This window comes from Marmota monax, unplaced genomic scaffold (genome assembly GCF_021218885.2).
Source record: "Marmota monax isolate L192 unplaced genomic scaffold, Marmota_monax_Labrador192_F-V1.1 WCK01_AAM20220418_F8-fsc01277, whole genome shotgun sequence".
Taxonomy (NCBI): domain Eukaryota; kingdom Metazoa; phylum Chordata; class Mammalia; order Rodentia; family Sciuridae; genus Marmota; species Marmota monax.
In genome coordinates, this window is record NW_026694666.1 from 14062 (window position 1) to 27901 (window position 13840).

Sequence of the window (13840 nt, forward strand, 5' to 3'; positions counted from 1 at the left end):
CCAGAGAATTCAACCTCCTACTTTCTGTTCCTCTTGGGCCCACCCCAGGTTGGATGCTGCCTAATCACATTGCAAAGGGCAATTTGCTTAACTCAGTTCAATTCAAATGTCAATCTTTTGCAGAAACATCCTCACAGACACACCCAGAAATCATGTTTAAATTGATATTTTGGGCATCCCTGGTCCTGTCAAGTTGACACATAAAGTTAACCACCACAGTCCACCATCAAGGTCTTACTGTGCTTTGATGTGTGGGTACCAAGCATTACGCCAAAACTCTTCTGGGTCTGATCTCATGTAATCCTCCCTCACTTTACAGAGGAGTAAGTATGGTTTGGAGAAGTGAAATGATGATGGACGTCTCTGACTCCATGAAGATCCAGGAATGTCTAGTTGCACAGGGTTGCAGAGCCACATTTCTAAGTATATGGTTTTGTAGGTTGACTTATCCCAAATGATGACTAAGGTAGAAGAGGCGGCAGAAGAAGTGGACCAGTAAAGTGAATGAAAATTGAGTCACTGAAACCAAGGAAATCCGAGCAATCTTGCTGGTCAAGGGGATGGTTCCTCAACAAAGATGCTGAATTAGGCTATAGGGCCAGTAGGCAGGGGACCTCCGCACAAAGGAAATTTGACTTCCTTGAAGGGATCACATGAAGAAGAACCAGCCGGGAGTCAACTGGAAAAGAAATGTTTAACGGCCGTGGAGACTCTGAAACTAGGCAAGAGGTGGCATCTCATAACCTAATCGTTTCACCTCTGACCACTCTTTCATTGTCTCACACATGAACTTTCGAGGGACACCTCATATCTAAACCACAGCACTACTAGAGCTGAGTCATGTCTGCAGAGAGCTCCCACGTGACAGACCTTATATCCTCAGCCTCCAGTCCCTCCAGAAGTCAAGCTGATCCAGCGTCCTCAAGGATCCCAGGAAAACAAAAGCAGATGTGTCGGGGTCCCCAACACTGATTTATGGCATTCACCATAAATCACATTATTAGCATAAATTATCTGGCATGGTCTAAAGTCCCAGATATTTCGAAGTTTCCCCCCATCAAGATTGTTGTGATGTGAATTGCTAAATATAATCAATAAGAGTGTAAGTTATAGGTTATAGATTAGTTAAAATATATATATATATATATATATATATATATATATATATATATAAGATTTTGATAAGTGAGATAAGACAATTATAAAGCAAGAACTGTCATAAACAGGCCTAAGACTGTATTTTGCTACCTTCTATTAAAAAAAAACAACTGTTATAATAACTGTCTCTGAGAAACTGAAATGAAAGCTGTTTTCTTATAATATATTGCTTTCTGTACTTTGTACCCCACAAAATGTACTCAATTCATGATATGGTGGTCTTGGTGACCCAAGAGTTTGAAGTAGATTCTCGCCCCCACCAACCACCTACTCAAACTCAGGATATGGTTGTCTAACACCTGCTCAAACCCAAGATGCGATTGTCTTAAGTTGCTGTGCTAATTGCTGTCTTAGCTTCTGTGATTGGCTTGCTTGCATGTGCTAAGGAAAGTCCCTGATCTGTGGTTTTTGTCCTTAAATTCCAAGACACAGACCAGGAAGTTGCTGTTCTCAAGAGCTTCAGCCTCTATGGATGGGTGACCGTCCTTGGCCATAAAATAAATAAAACTCTCTTTGATTTGAATTTGGACTTAGAGTGTTTTCTGAAGCGGCTCCCTATAACAAAGAGTAAGTCATTTCTTTGCGATTTTCAGGGTCTGAGCACTGAGATCGTCTTTTGGTCTAGAGTTCAGAACTTCCCAGTTCCAAACAGCAGGCTGATGAGAGAGCCATCAGGAAGCTGCTGGTAAGCTTTGGTCTGTTTGTAGTGAGTTTTCTGGACAGAACTGACATCTCCATCCTTTTGTACTAGGAGGGGATAGTAAGCAAGAGTGATCGCATTCTCCTAGGCACACAGGCTTAATTAGACTTGAACTAAAGATGGAGAGACGAAGACAGAGAGCGAGATGATGGAGGGTATATATTTTTTCAAGGGAACATTTCTGTCACTTGTATTTTGTCACTGATATGCCTTTTGAGTAGGGAAGAAAGTAAATGGTTCTTTTTACCTAGTATTTTAGACACAGACAACACTCAATTTGTCCTCTCCAAGCTACAGCCCACTCTAAGATTTGTCAGTGCTTCCTGTTTTATGATCCACAATGGGTAAACTCTCTTGTGAAGGTATACTCGATCACAGAGCTAAACCAGGAGAGTTTTTCCCAATTATTCCTTTACTCCTCCTTCCCATGGATCAATGGTGAGGTCATTCTATTCCAATGCTCCTTGGGGAAGGTTGTGACATATGTAAAAGAGAGAGAAATCCATGCTCAGCTTTCCGGTTTCAAAATCAACATTGGAGCCCATAACAGAGGCAAAATTTTGGGAGACTATAGTTCCAAAGTAGAACCCAGAGAGACCCCAAGTAGAGTTTATTTCAAAAAAGTGGGCAAAAAGAATTCCATGATCTGTTGGAGCCAGTTTTCACTACTACTCATATTAGATTAAAATCCCTAAAACGGGAGATGAAAGGGGAAACTATGAGCAGTCCTGAGAGGGTCCTCTGTGTTCTGATACCCTGAGGTTTGGGCCCAGAGGGATAAGAGAGCATAAATCCAAAAGTAGAAGGAACCAGAGCTTGCCAGCTGAGCAGGGTTTAGGAAAGTGAACAAGGTCTTGGAGTTCTCCACCTCCACCCCATCTGGAGCCACAAAAATAGAGAAATTGGCTTCAAGGGTCCAGATAAAAGGGCCTGGCCTCTCATTCCCTACGGGCAAGGTAAGGAGCCAAATGTTTCCCATTTAATCTTCAGGACCGATGAGGCTTGATATACCCTGGTCACCTCGTGGAGGTTCAGAGTAACTTTTATCACAACCACTAGGAAAAAGATGAAGCCTTAGACATCCCCAAGGAGAGCAGGAAGAATGGGCAGTGACCGATGGAACCAATGGCAGTAAGGCCCCCAGTGGTAGATACAGAAGAGAGGACATGATGGCCAAGAACCAGCTGCCACTCCCGATGGCTTGTCAGTGCCCAAGTCGCCTGGAAATTGGGGGCAATCATAAAATAAAAAGAAAAGGGAGACACTGACTTGGTTGTATTTGCCCTGAAATGCTACTATCTGTTCAGTGGCATCGTGCTGAAGAGAGAAACCAAATTCTATGGTGGAAATATTATAGAATTGTCCTTTATTTTGCAAACTTGAGTCTGAGGTCTGCGAATTGGGCAAAACTTGCCGTATTTTAAATTCCTGAAAGTTTGGGGGTCTGTGGTAGCTGCAGAAGCAGCAGAATTATGTCATACTGCTCATATAAATATGAGCAGTATTTTTTCCGAATTGAAACTTGAGAGACATCATTTTGACTCTGGAACAGAGATGCAAGAGGCACTGCCCCAATAATGTGTGCCCAGCTAGGACATCTTCTTTCCATATCAACAGGCATCAAGTATGATTACCACAACACATTTCAAAAGGGAGGATGAATGAACAGCTTCGAGATGGAAGAGGTTGTCTTGGAGACATAGACTAGACCTCAAAATGTTGGGGTGTCTGGGACAATTCATGGATGAAATCCAGATTCCTTGATATGAGTGACCAGCCCCTAGAGATTTCCTTCTTAACAGCACTCAAGTCCTGATGAGCTTTGGCAAGCCTCTCACCATGCATGCCCTGTTCTCTTGCCCTGAGCCTTTGCACAAGATTTTTGGTTTGGGGGTTTTTTTTTGTTTTTTTTTGGTTTTTGTCTGTTTGCCTGTTTTGGTTTTGATTTCGTGCTGGGGCTCCAACCCAGGGCCTCCTGCATGCTAGACAAGCACTGGACCACAGAGCTATGCACCCGGTCTTTCACAGATTATTACCTCTGGCCAAATTATGGAAGGTAATCCTGCCTGTCCCCATCCTTGTCAACCTTGCTACTCTTCTTTTAATCTTTCAATGGGAACTTAACCATCTTGTCTTATTCAGTTTGGGCTGTTTTACCAAAATGGCAGACACTGGGTAGCTTATGAACAATGGACACTTATTTCTCAAAGTTTTGGAGACAGAAATCTGATGTCAAGGCATCCATGGATTCAATGTCTGCAAGAGCCCCTTTTCTGGCTCATGGACATGCCATCTGTTTCTGTCCTCACATAGTAGGGATAAGGGTCACCTTTACTCCTACTACATGGTCTCTTTCGTAAGGGCACTGATCCTGTTCATGAGGACTCCACCCTTACAACCTAATCCTCTTCTAAAGGCCCCACCTCTTAAGGCATTGAGGATTAAGACTTCAACATATGGATTGGAGGAGAGCACAAACCTACAGACCATAGCACTCTTCCAGAAAAGAGTCCCCAATTTCCCCCAGATAGTTTCATTGCCCTTTCCATGAACTCCCATGGCATCTGAAGTCCTCACTGGTTTTAGCAGCACTTACCACACTGTGTTCAATTGTCTGATTACTTCCACATCTCCTCCCCTGGACCAGCAGCTACATGAAGACCACAGGCACATCGTCTTGACCATTGTTGTAACCCCAGAGCCTACTGCAGTGCCTAGTAAGCAGAAGGTGCTCCATAAATGCCTGTCACCTCAATAGGTTTAATGACTCATGGGGAAGGAGAAACTTTGATGTGGACTATTTTAGAAAAATCAGTGCTGTTCAACTCACCTCCCTAAGGGAAGTGTCCCCAAGCAAATAGACATCAGTCAGAGAATTGTAGCCAAAGAATTTTTCTTCCCTTGTTCCCCAGGGGAAATTACTGCTTTGAGCGGCAATGTTATAGCCTGACACTTGGAGAGAGAGAGAGAGAGAGAAATCCCCTCGAGCTCTCAAATCAACAAATGAGCAGACCACTCTCTCTTGAGGGTCTGGTGGTACCAATTCCAGAGGGCAGAACCTCAGTTCCCCATGCTCAAGACTATTATCAGAGTCTGGGCTCTGGAGATTGACTGTGTGGACCACCTCTGAGAATTCCCTGGGTGTTCAGGGGTTCTTATCTTGAGAATTCCCTGAATAGAAAGATTCACTGGGTACCTTCTCAAAGGGAGGGTTTGTGCCAGGCATTTCCACATAAGGATCTGATTGAATCTTCAGAACAAAAAAAAAAATTTGAGAGATAAAACATTACTCCTCAGATTTATAGAGGTGAACACCAAGGCTCAGAGAGGTTAAATAACTCGTTGGTGGTCACAGCTAGTCAGAAGCTGAGTTGTTCTCGAGAAAAAATATCTTCTGTCATGTAACTGTTCAGTTTTTTACAATTGCTATGGCAAAAATAATGTAATATTTCACTACCTGTTTCCAAAAGCTCTGGGTGATATCTCTCTCTCTCTCTCTCTCTCTCTCTCTCTCTCACACACACACACACACACACACACACACACACACACACAGAGTCCATCAGGTGATAATTGGTGTTGCTACAGAACAAAAGAAAAAAAAAAGAAAGGGAACTGTAAAATTCTCCACTCTCCTGGGAAAGAATCAGGCATTTTCTACTTTGATAATCATGGTATTCTCAAGCAGAAGATAAGGATTTAAGCAATTGTTTTCCATGCTTCCGATTTAAGTTTAAAATTTCCAAGAAGAGCAGAATGTATCAGTTAGGTCCTTCCTTTTTTTTCCCCTCCCAGAGATTATGTAAGTTGTTTACTCTCACAAATAACCAGAAAGAGCTTGGGTGCTATTCAGTGACCTGCATATCAATATGCCATGTAGTGATTAATTGTTCACATTATATTCTGCACACACCCTCAAATCTTCCTCTATCTCAATTAGATGGGTCAACTTACAAATTTCAATGCCCATAAGTAGCAGATCCATCATAAAAGATAGGGTCCCAATGAGTGGACTCAATGTCTGTAGTGTCTCAGAGCATGCACCCTGTTTAGAACTGGTGCCATTATTGAATTCTAGTCAATGGCAGCCATGCAACATCTCAGAGTCTATGTGGCTGAATCTTCTGTGTTAAAAAAAAATCAACTAAAACTGGGAATTTGCATTAAATTTCCCAATTTGGAAAAAACTGTGTGAGTTAAACAGCCTATACCTGTGGGTAATTTTCTATCCAGTCTGATTGTCATATCACTGTCTGCAACAGATTTTAGGACCCAGGTCTTCAGTGAGATCATCAGGCAGCTGAACAGTATAGCCCATTAGTCCATGACCTAAGAGCCAAGAGCCCTGAGCAGGCAATGACGGGCAGCCACAGGGACCCCACAACTGTTGAAGTCTTGAACATCCAGCCAAAGAAGTAAAGAACTATCCTCCCTGTAAGAAAACAACAAGACTCCTAAGTCTGTATGGTCTCAATTTTAACATTTTTGGTAGTTGCTGTAGACAGAGCATCTTCTCAGACTCAAGCAAACACAGCTTTTGAGAACATGTTATAACACCTTTTATCTCAGCTATGGGTAAGGTGAGCTGCAAACACAACTATTTACAATCGCAGGTACAGAGGTACACCTAGATGCTTGATACAATTCAGAGGGAATCTGACCAAGAGATTAACTACATTTCCAAAAGGAGTGTGGTGTTAGAAGAGGCCAGGTCAACAGAAAAACTCATCTCCCAAGTCATCTTTTGGTTATTTGGTGAGAATACAGTAGGGACGTTCCTGTGTCAAGTTGGAGGTATACCAGTGAACCACACGAATTATGTCCTTCAACAGAAAGGAAGAGGCAGCCCCTGAGATCTACATTGTCCTGGGAAGATCACCCTTCACCCAGAATTGTCTTTCTGGCAGCAGGAATCCCTAAACTCCTTCATTACCTGCTTCTCATGCCTTACACCTCTGAACATTCCCTACTCGCAACTCCCCAAGTACCCCCATTGAGTCCTCTATAATTTGTGGTCCACTACCTATAAGACTCCCGTATCTTCAATTGCATTATGAAATATTTCCTTTCCCTTTCTGTCCTAACACAGTAAGAAGCCCATTGAGAACAAAATCTTAATTTAAAAATAATAGCAAAATATAACATAAAATAAATAGCAAATACTTCTAAGCCCACTAATATGCTAGGCCTGTTCCAAACACCACAACACCTGTATGAATTTCCTTAATCTTCATTAAAAATTGCTTAATTGAGCACATTACCATATCATTTCCTTATTTTCTTTGGGTGCTAAGGATTAAACCCAGGACCTTGGGCACACTCTACTACTGAGGTACCCCCTGGCCCTTACCTTCCCATTTTTCTGATTAAAGAAAATGAAATATAGAAAAGTTGATTAATGAGCCCAAAGTTACAGAGTTAAAAAGTAGTGGATCAGGAACACAGGACTTGAATCCAGGTTGGACTCCAAATCCCATGTGTGTAGCCACTGTGATAGATTGTGGTGCAGAAGAATCCATGGTGACTGAGGAGACCACTTGAAGAAGTAGAAACATCACAGCAACAGGGAGGAAGTCTTAGAGGGGTCCATGTGTTCCTAGGACCAGTCCCTAAGAAAATCCCCAAACTCCCCTAAAGACATAGCTTCCCCTACCATCGTTTCAAGAGGTAGCTCTTCTCTTCATTCCCATACCCCTCATTCACCGCCCTTCAGATGAGGGATGGCTCCTGCTTGCCCATTCTGAGTCTTTCTCACCACTGGCTCCCAACACTTTGGGCTTCCACCATCATGCTGCCTGACCCAACAACCTACCATCTCTCTTGTTATAGTCATCCACAGAGCCCCCTCCAAGATTATCCCCTCATCACTACAGAATTCTAGCACCTGAATGAATCATTGCCACCCTCTCCAGTTACTGCCTCCGTTACAACTCACAGTACTTCTGCTTTCCTAGAGAAATCCCTGCTAAGCCCAGCATCTCAATTCCATGATCTCTTCTCTTCCGTGATGTTTCTTCCTCTACCCTAACTCAGCCACTCTACCCCAAAGCCATATCCTAGACCTTTTTATGCAAGTAATTACACCCCCTCCATTATCTCAATTCTAAGCGTTCTATTTTCAAACGACCTCATCTTCAGTTTTCCAATTCTAAAAACCATTGACACCTCCATAAGCTAATTCCATGATTGCACCACCTTTTATCAGACCCTCAACTCTGCCTAGCCTCGTTCTTTTTCTTTTGTGTTTACCTTCAGGTGTGGATTATCATCACCACTCCCCATCATATACTCCAATTCCTTTCCTCGTCTCTTCCCAAGATTCATCTGGAGGGGGAAAAAGAAAAACCCTTATTAAATCTCGCCATTCCAAATGTTCATCCAAACAACTGAATTTGGTAGGAGAAAAAAGAAAACACACAAGAATATTCACTGGCTTTTCTTCAAATGCATTATGACCTACCACAAGTGGGCCCAGATACTATCTGCCAATTCTATTACATTTTCCAAATCCTGCATTCTTCCAATTTTATGGTCTAATTCAAAAGGGCAGGGGGGTCCAATCAAAGGACTAAATTATCATTGTATAACTTCTTGTCTTTCCCTCTCTTTGCTCTCAGCTAAGAAAATAGAAACCCCCAGAAGAAAATTCCACAGTGTCTCACCAACCCATCTACCAACCTCAGAGCATGTGTTCCCTATGCTCTTCCTTCTCACCCAATCCACAGATGAACTGAAAGTCTCCTCTCTTCAGCCGGTCATCTTCTTGAACTCTGGGTTCACATTCATTTTTTCAATACCAAGGTCATTGACCAATCAGTCTCTCCCATTCCTGCATCATCAAAGTTTCCCTCTCTTATCCACCTTTCCCGTCAAATACAGAGTCCCAGTCTATTTCAACCCCAGCCCCACTCCATTTCTCTGCTTTAATCCTTGCAAAAGTAGAATTATCTCAAAAGTGGAATGATCTCCATTTTCTTGTCTCCCTTCTTCTGTTTTACCCAGTCCTTCCATCCTATGTCACCTACTACCTCACTAAAATATCTCATAAATGGCACCTTATATAGGACACACTTTATGAGACCCAACACATGGAGTTTCATCTTGTTGGATGGAAGATGGATGACAAGATGGATGGAGAGATGCAAGGATGGATGGTGGAATGGATCGATGGCCAACCAGGAATACGTCAGAAGATCAGCTGGTTCCCTGGATTCCTTTCCATGCCCTATGGAACCAGAAGAAAAACTCAGGAAGGATCTATTTCAGCCTGATGATCAAATTCCCTGTTCTAAGACCTTGGAGTGAGTGAATACTAGGAAAAAGAAATTTCCACAAACACCCTTGCCAACCAGCATCATGCAGGCTTTTCTTGAACCATGTGTTTTACTTTGAGTTTCCCATTATGGACTCATTTTAAAAAGTAGCTCATTATGCCATAAATCATTATCCCTGCCTTGATGAATAAGTGTTCAGGGGGCTCTTTCTCTGCTAGAGAGGTTGGTATGCCTGTTAGATCCTCTCATTTAATCCTGCCTCTTCACATCTCCTAAAACAGGAATGTATTATCTCTCTTTACAAATTAGCACTCACAAAAGACAAGTAACTTACCTAAGGTCGCAGCTAAAAATTGGTAGAAGCAAGATTCACACCCAAAGCTGACCAACCCTTGCTCATTCCAGACCACCACATTATTTGCCCAATAATTTCCATCTCTATGCTCAGTGCTGTGTCTGATGTATCAGATGTATTATCTCAGTGATTTAATTTTCCTATCAGCTCTTAGCCATTTTCCCAGATGAGAAAACCCCTAGTCTCTGAGAGGTTAAGTTACCTACTCAAAGTCACATGCAAGCAAATGGCACGGGTACACTTAATCCAGGGCTGCCTGCAATGTCAAACTTATTCGTTTTATAGAAGAACCTGGGGAACAAATAGAGGTCAAAAAAGATAAAGTGAAAAGTTCAAGGTCAACGTTACTTACCAGTGAGAAAAGTGGGACTTGAATAAAAGTTGCCAACCTCTCAACAGCACTGCCCCCATTATTTAAGAAGTGTGCACTGTGGCTAGCCCCCGCCTTTCCACATTGAGTGGAAAGCAATTAACCGACGGACTTCCTTTTTTGATACTGTTAGGGGATGGGCCAAGTTCTTGGTGAGCAACCAACCCTTGGCCTGTGTTTCCCCAGGACTCAGACCAAGTTAAGCAGAAATGAAGCCATGCAAGGGTGGACAGGGGATTCTGCTCTGTTTCTGGGTCACCCTCCTCCTGAACAAGATTGTCAAAAGGAAGCAGCCTAAAGCCAGTGGCCGTTCAGCGCTTAACCGAGAGGTTGCACGTTTCCCTGGAGGCTGGAGTAAAATACCTGCTGGAAGTACACCACATTTATCATGTGCTCTGTGCCCCAGCATGTGCTGTTTACTTTCTCACTGGAGGTGCAATTATTTAACGAGGTGCTGAAGCCTGGGGAAGATTGCACATTTTAATCAAAGCACCAAATGAGCGAGTCTAGATGACTTTACAGAATGTATTTGAGGTGAATTTTGCACAGCAATGTCTGAGTATCAGATAATTAAGTGAAAAGGGAGATAACTTCCCAAGGGGTGTAAACAAACACACCAAGTCAATCTCACCTCAGTGTTATGCTGAGTGAAGAAAATGGATTTCTGAGTGGACTGTGGCCTGCAACCCAGAGTGGCTTCCTCCAACGTCAAGCCAGGCTACATACGGAGCCAAGAACTGTGGGGCCGCTGTGTCATCTACAAAGCAACCGTTGGAGAAAGCTTTGCCAAATTTCCTTCCATTCGTAGAGGGAGGGAAAGCCTATGGCCTTGAAGGGCAAAGTGACTTTTCTCAAGGTCATGGGGCAGCTCAGAGGGAGATCTAAGATCTACTTGGTCAATGCTCCCCAGATGTTAGCTATGCATGGTAACACAAACAATCACAATGACAACTAAAATGAGGAGAACTGACCATCATGAGTAAAAACGCGAGGTGCCATGTTTTGTGCTTGATTAATTCATAGGATACTCTCCCAAGGATCCCATGAAGGCAATCCTGCTGTTATCCTTGGCTTAAAGGTAAGAAAACAGAGACAGACAGAATGTAAGAAACCAGCCAAACAGCTCCCCAAGTCGAGAATGTCACCAAGCAGGTATCAGGTGGGACCCCCTGATGTCCCCAAGTTCCACAACCCTGAGCATTCAAAGCCTTCATTGGTTTCCTGAAATCTGGGGTGCTTCAGCCTGGAAATCTTTGCCCTCAGCCTCTTGCTACTAAATCTGCTGCATCTGTTTAGACCACATTGATCTTCGTGAGTAGCTCGGTGTTTCTCTCATTTTTCATAAAGGCATTTAAAAAACAAGTGATAAAGCAGAATGCAGCTGCATCTACTCCTTGGTAAACTCTGGGGTCACAAGGCAGGGTCCCACAGAATGCCTCCCAGCCATCCACTGAAAATCACCTATTAGCTTCTTCCAAGGTTGGGAGGTTTCTGACTGGTTTTCTCATAGGAGTGTCTTGCTTTCTTTCTCCAATATGGATCTCAGGTGGGTTAACACCCCAGGTCTCATGTCCTCCTTCCTTCCAACCTCTTCTGACTCCTTTCTCTCGTTCCTTCCTTGTGAGGAGAAAACAGCTCACCTCCTTGGACACCCATGCCTTCAGGGTCTCACCTTCTGCCCTGAACATCTTATCAAGATATTTTCCTGGACAGAGGTAATTTCCTTTTCAGAGACGGATTCTGAAACTAGCTGCTAAGAAAATTCATTATTCACTTTGTGACACCAATAACTACGGGGTCTCCACTTGCATTTTTTTTAAGCCAGACTATCTGTTTGTTTGTGCAGCGTCTGGTCTCTACAGGATAACCCACGCTGGCAATCACTGAAGTTGAGATTTTTATTGTGTCTCCTCTAAAGCTTGTCCTTTCTTGACTTTCACCTTTCAGATTTTTTAATGATGCAAACTTTATTCTGCCTGAGATGGCAGGATGTCCAGTTTCTTCCTGTCTCCAACCCCTGAGCATCAACTCTCAGAAAGCTCCTACAGTAAAAATTCCTTGAGAGTAAAGGCCTCATTTGGCTGAATTATATCCATCCTCTGAGTCTATTACAGGGCCTGCATGCAGAAGGCATTCATTCATTCATTCATTCATACACATTTATCAAGCATCTGCTATGTTCAAAGAACTGTTTTCTAGTTTGTGAAGATGCACAACTAGAGATAGAGTCCCTGGACTCAAGGATAAGTCTATATTGAAAGTTCTCAAACTTTTGTGGATATGGCACAAAAATTTCCCCAGTGAGAAACTGACAAAAACTTTAGATCATCTTTTCAGAAAATGCACAGTATTTTAGTACAAAATACAAGGCAAACAATGGCCCTCTAGTTTTTTGTTTTTTTTTTTTGGTATCTGGACTTTGGCCAGAACTTCCCCCTGTGAGTGGGGTGACCTGCCCCACCACCTGACTTTGAACTCATCTGTGCAACTTGCTTTGGTCAATAGGATAATAATAAGAATGGCTCAAGCAGAACCTTGTGAGATGGACTTGCATGTTGGGGCTCGAGAATTTGCACTTCTTCCACCACCATGAGGAAGACCAACTTAGTCCTCTCTCTCAGAAGGAAGATGAGAACCACGAGGAACAAAGCTTAGTTGTTTCAGCATAGACTACTCTACATCAGCCATCAGCCAGCCAACCCAAGAGAGGTAACCACTCCCATTCAAGTTTAGCAGAACCCCTGGCTAAGCCCCAGCTGACTCCAGACCCATAAATAATATTCCCTCATAATGAAGGGCTACTGAGGTTTTGTGGTTGTTGTTATCCAATACATTATGGCAGTAGATAAATAGTACACAATTTTAAGGGCATGATGGATAATCTGAAGTTCTATATGTACCATCGTAAGAACGCTTGGTCTTCCCGAGTATGCTGAGAAGGAAACAGAAATGACAGCATCGTATATTAAGCACTGCAATGGAACAGATCTAGGTGTTTTGGAGCAACAACAAGGTCTTGCTTTGCAGAGGAGCTGATATCTGAGATATGAGGAACAGGGAGATATCCATCAACCTAAGAGGAAACAGTTCCAAAAGTGGATATTAACAAGTACCAAAGCCATCGCATGAAGACAGTTTGGCTAATTATTGCTTCGGTGAGACTGCAAACCTTTCAGTTAACCAGTACCAGGTAGTGTTTTTTCCTTTTTATTTTTTTAGAAACTTGAGAGAGAAGTCCTGGATATTTCCAATTTACAAAGATACTGATATAATAAAAAAAAATGAAGACTGGTAAGAGGCAGCACAAAAATAGTGGTATAATTTAAAGATTTTTCAAAGAATGAACAAACTTTTTACCATGGGGAGAATTAGAATAGTCCTATGTGCAGCTTCATTTGAATGCAACATTAAATGCCTAAGCATATCCTTTAGAAATGTGAGAACTGGGACTTAAGGCCTTTGTGTCTCCCCTCCACCCCAAGCTAGCCTAAAATAGAAGGTGTAAAGACAGAGGAGGTGTTGGTGAGAGTTGAGACTTAATAATGCCTTGTGGTACTAAATTAAAATAGAGTGGTTTTCAGATGTTGAAGAGGAAAACAATGCAACCTCACTTAGTGAGGGTCCTCTTGATGGGACACCTCACAGGCATACACTGAAAAGTCCTCAGGCACAGCTACAAGGCTTGGTGCATGGGCCCCCATCTTGGCTCCCTTGGTCACCCACCAAGAGGTCCCCACCCACCCAACCAGCCTTTTAGAATCCACCAAGATGCTCACCATCTCACAGCCAGGTACCAGAGGTGATGTGGTGTCGCATCGCCACCTAGTGGCCACTTCTGAGAAACTATATTCTCCTTCACCTCTGGGATTTATGAGCCCCCCCATCCCCACCCCACCTTGGCCAGGGGATGGTTCTTCTCCCTGACAATGGGCTGCTGGTGACAGACAGTCCCTGTGTCTGTCTCTATCTATTTGTCTTCTCCT

At 42.9% G+C, this 13840-nt stretch overlaps 1 long non-coding RNA gene across 1 annotated transcript; it reads right to left on the minus strand.

Annotated features, from left to right (window-relative positions):
* Positions 1-1419: 1419 nt before the first annotated feature.
* On the minus strand, positions 1420-12947 carry LOC131423354 (uncharacterized). The gene is made up of 3 exons (XR_009224791.1): positions 8914-12947; positions 8108-8182; positions 1420-4572 (listed from the first exon to the last, which is right to left on the minus strand). It is a non-coding gene; the product is annotated as an uncharacterized LOC131423354 (long non-coding RNA).
* Between the last annotated feature and the right edge of the window lie 893 nt (positions 12948-13840).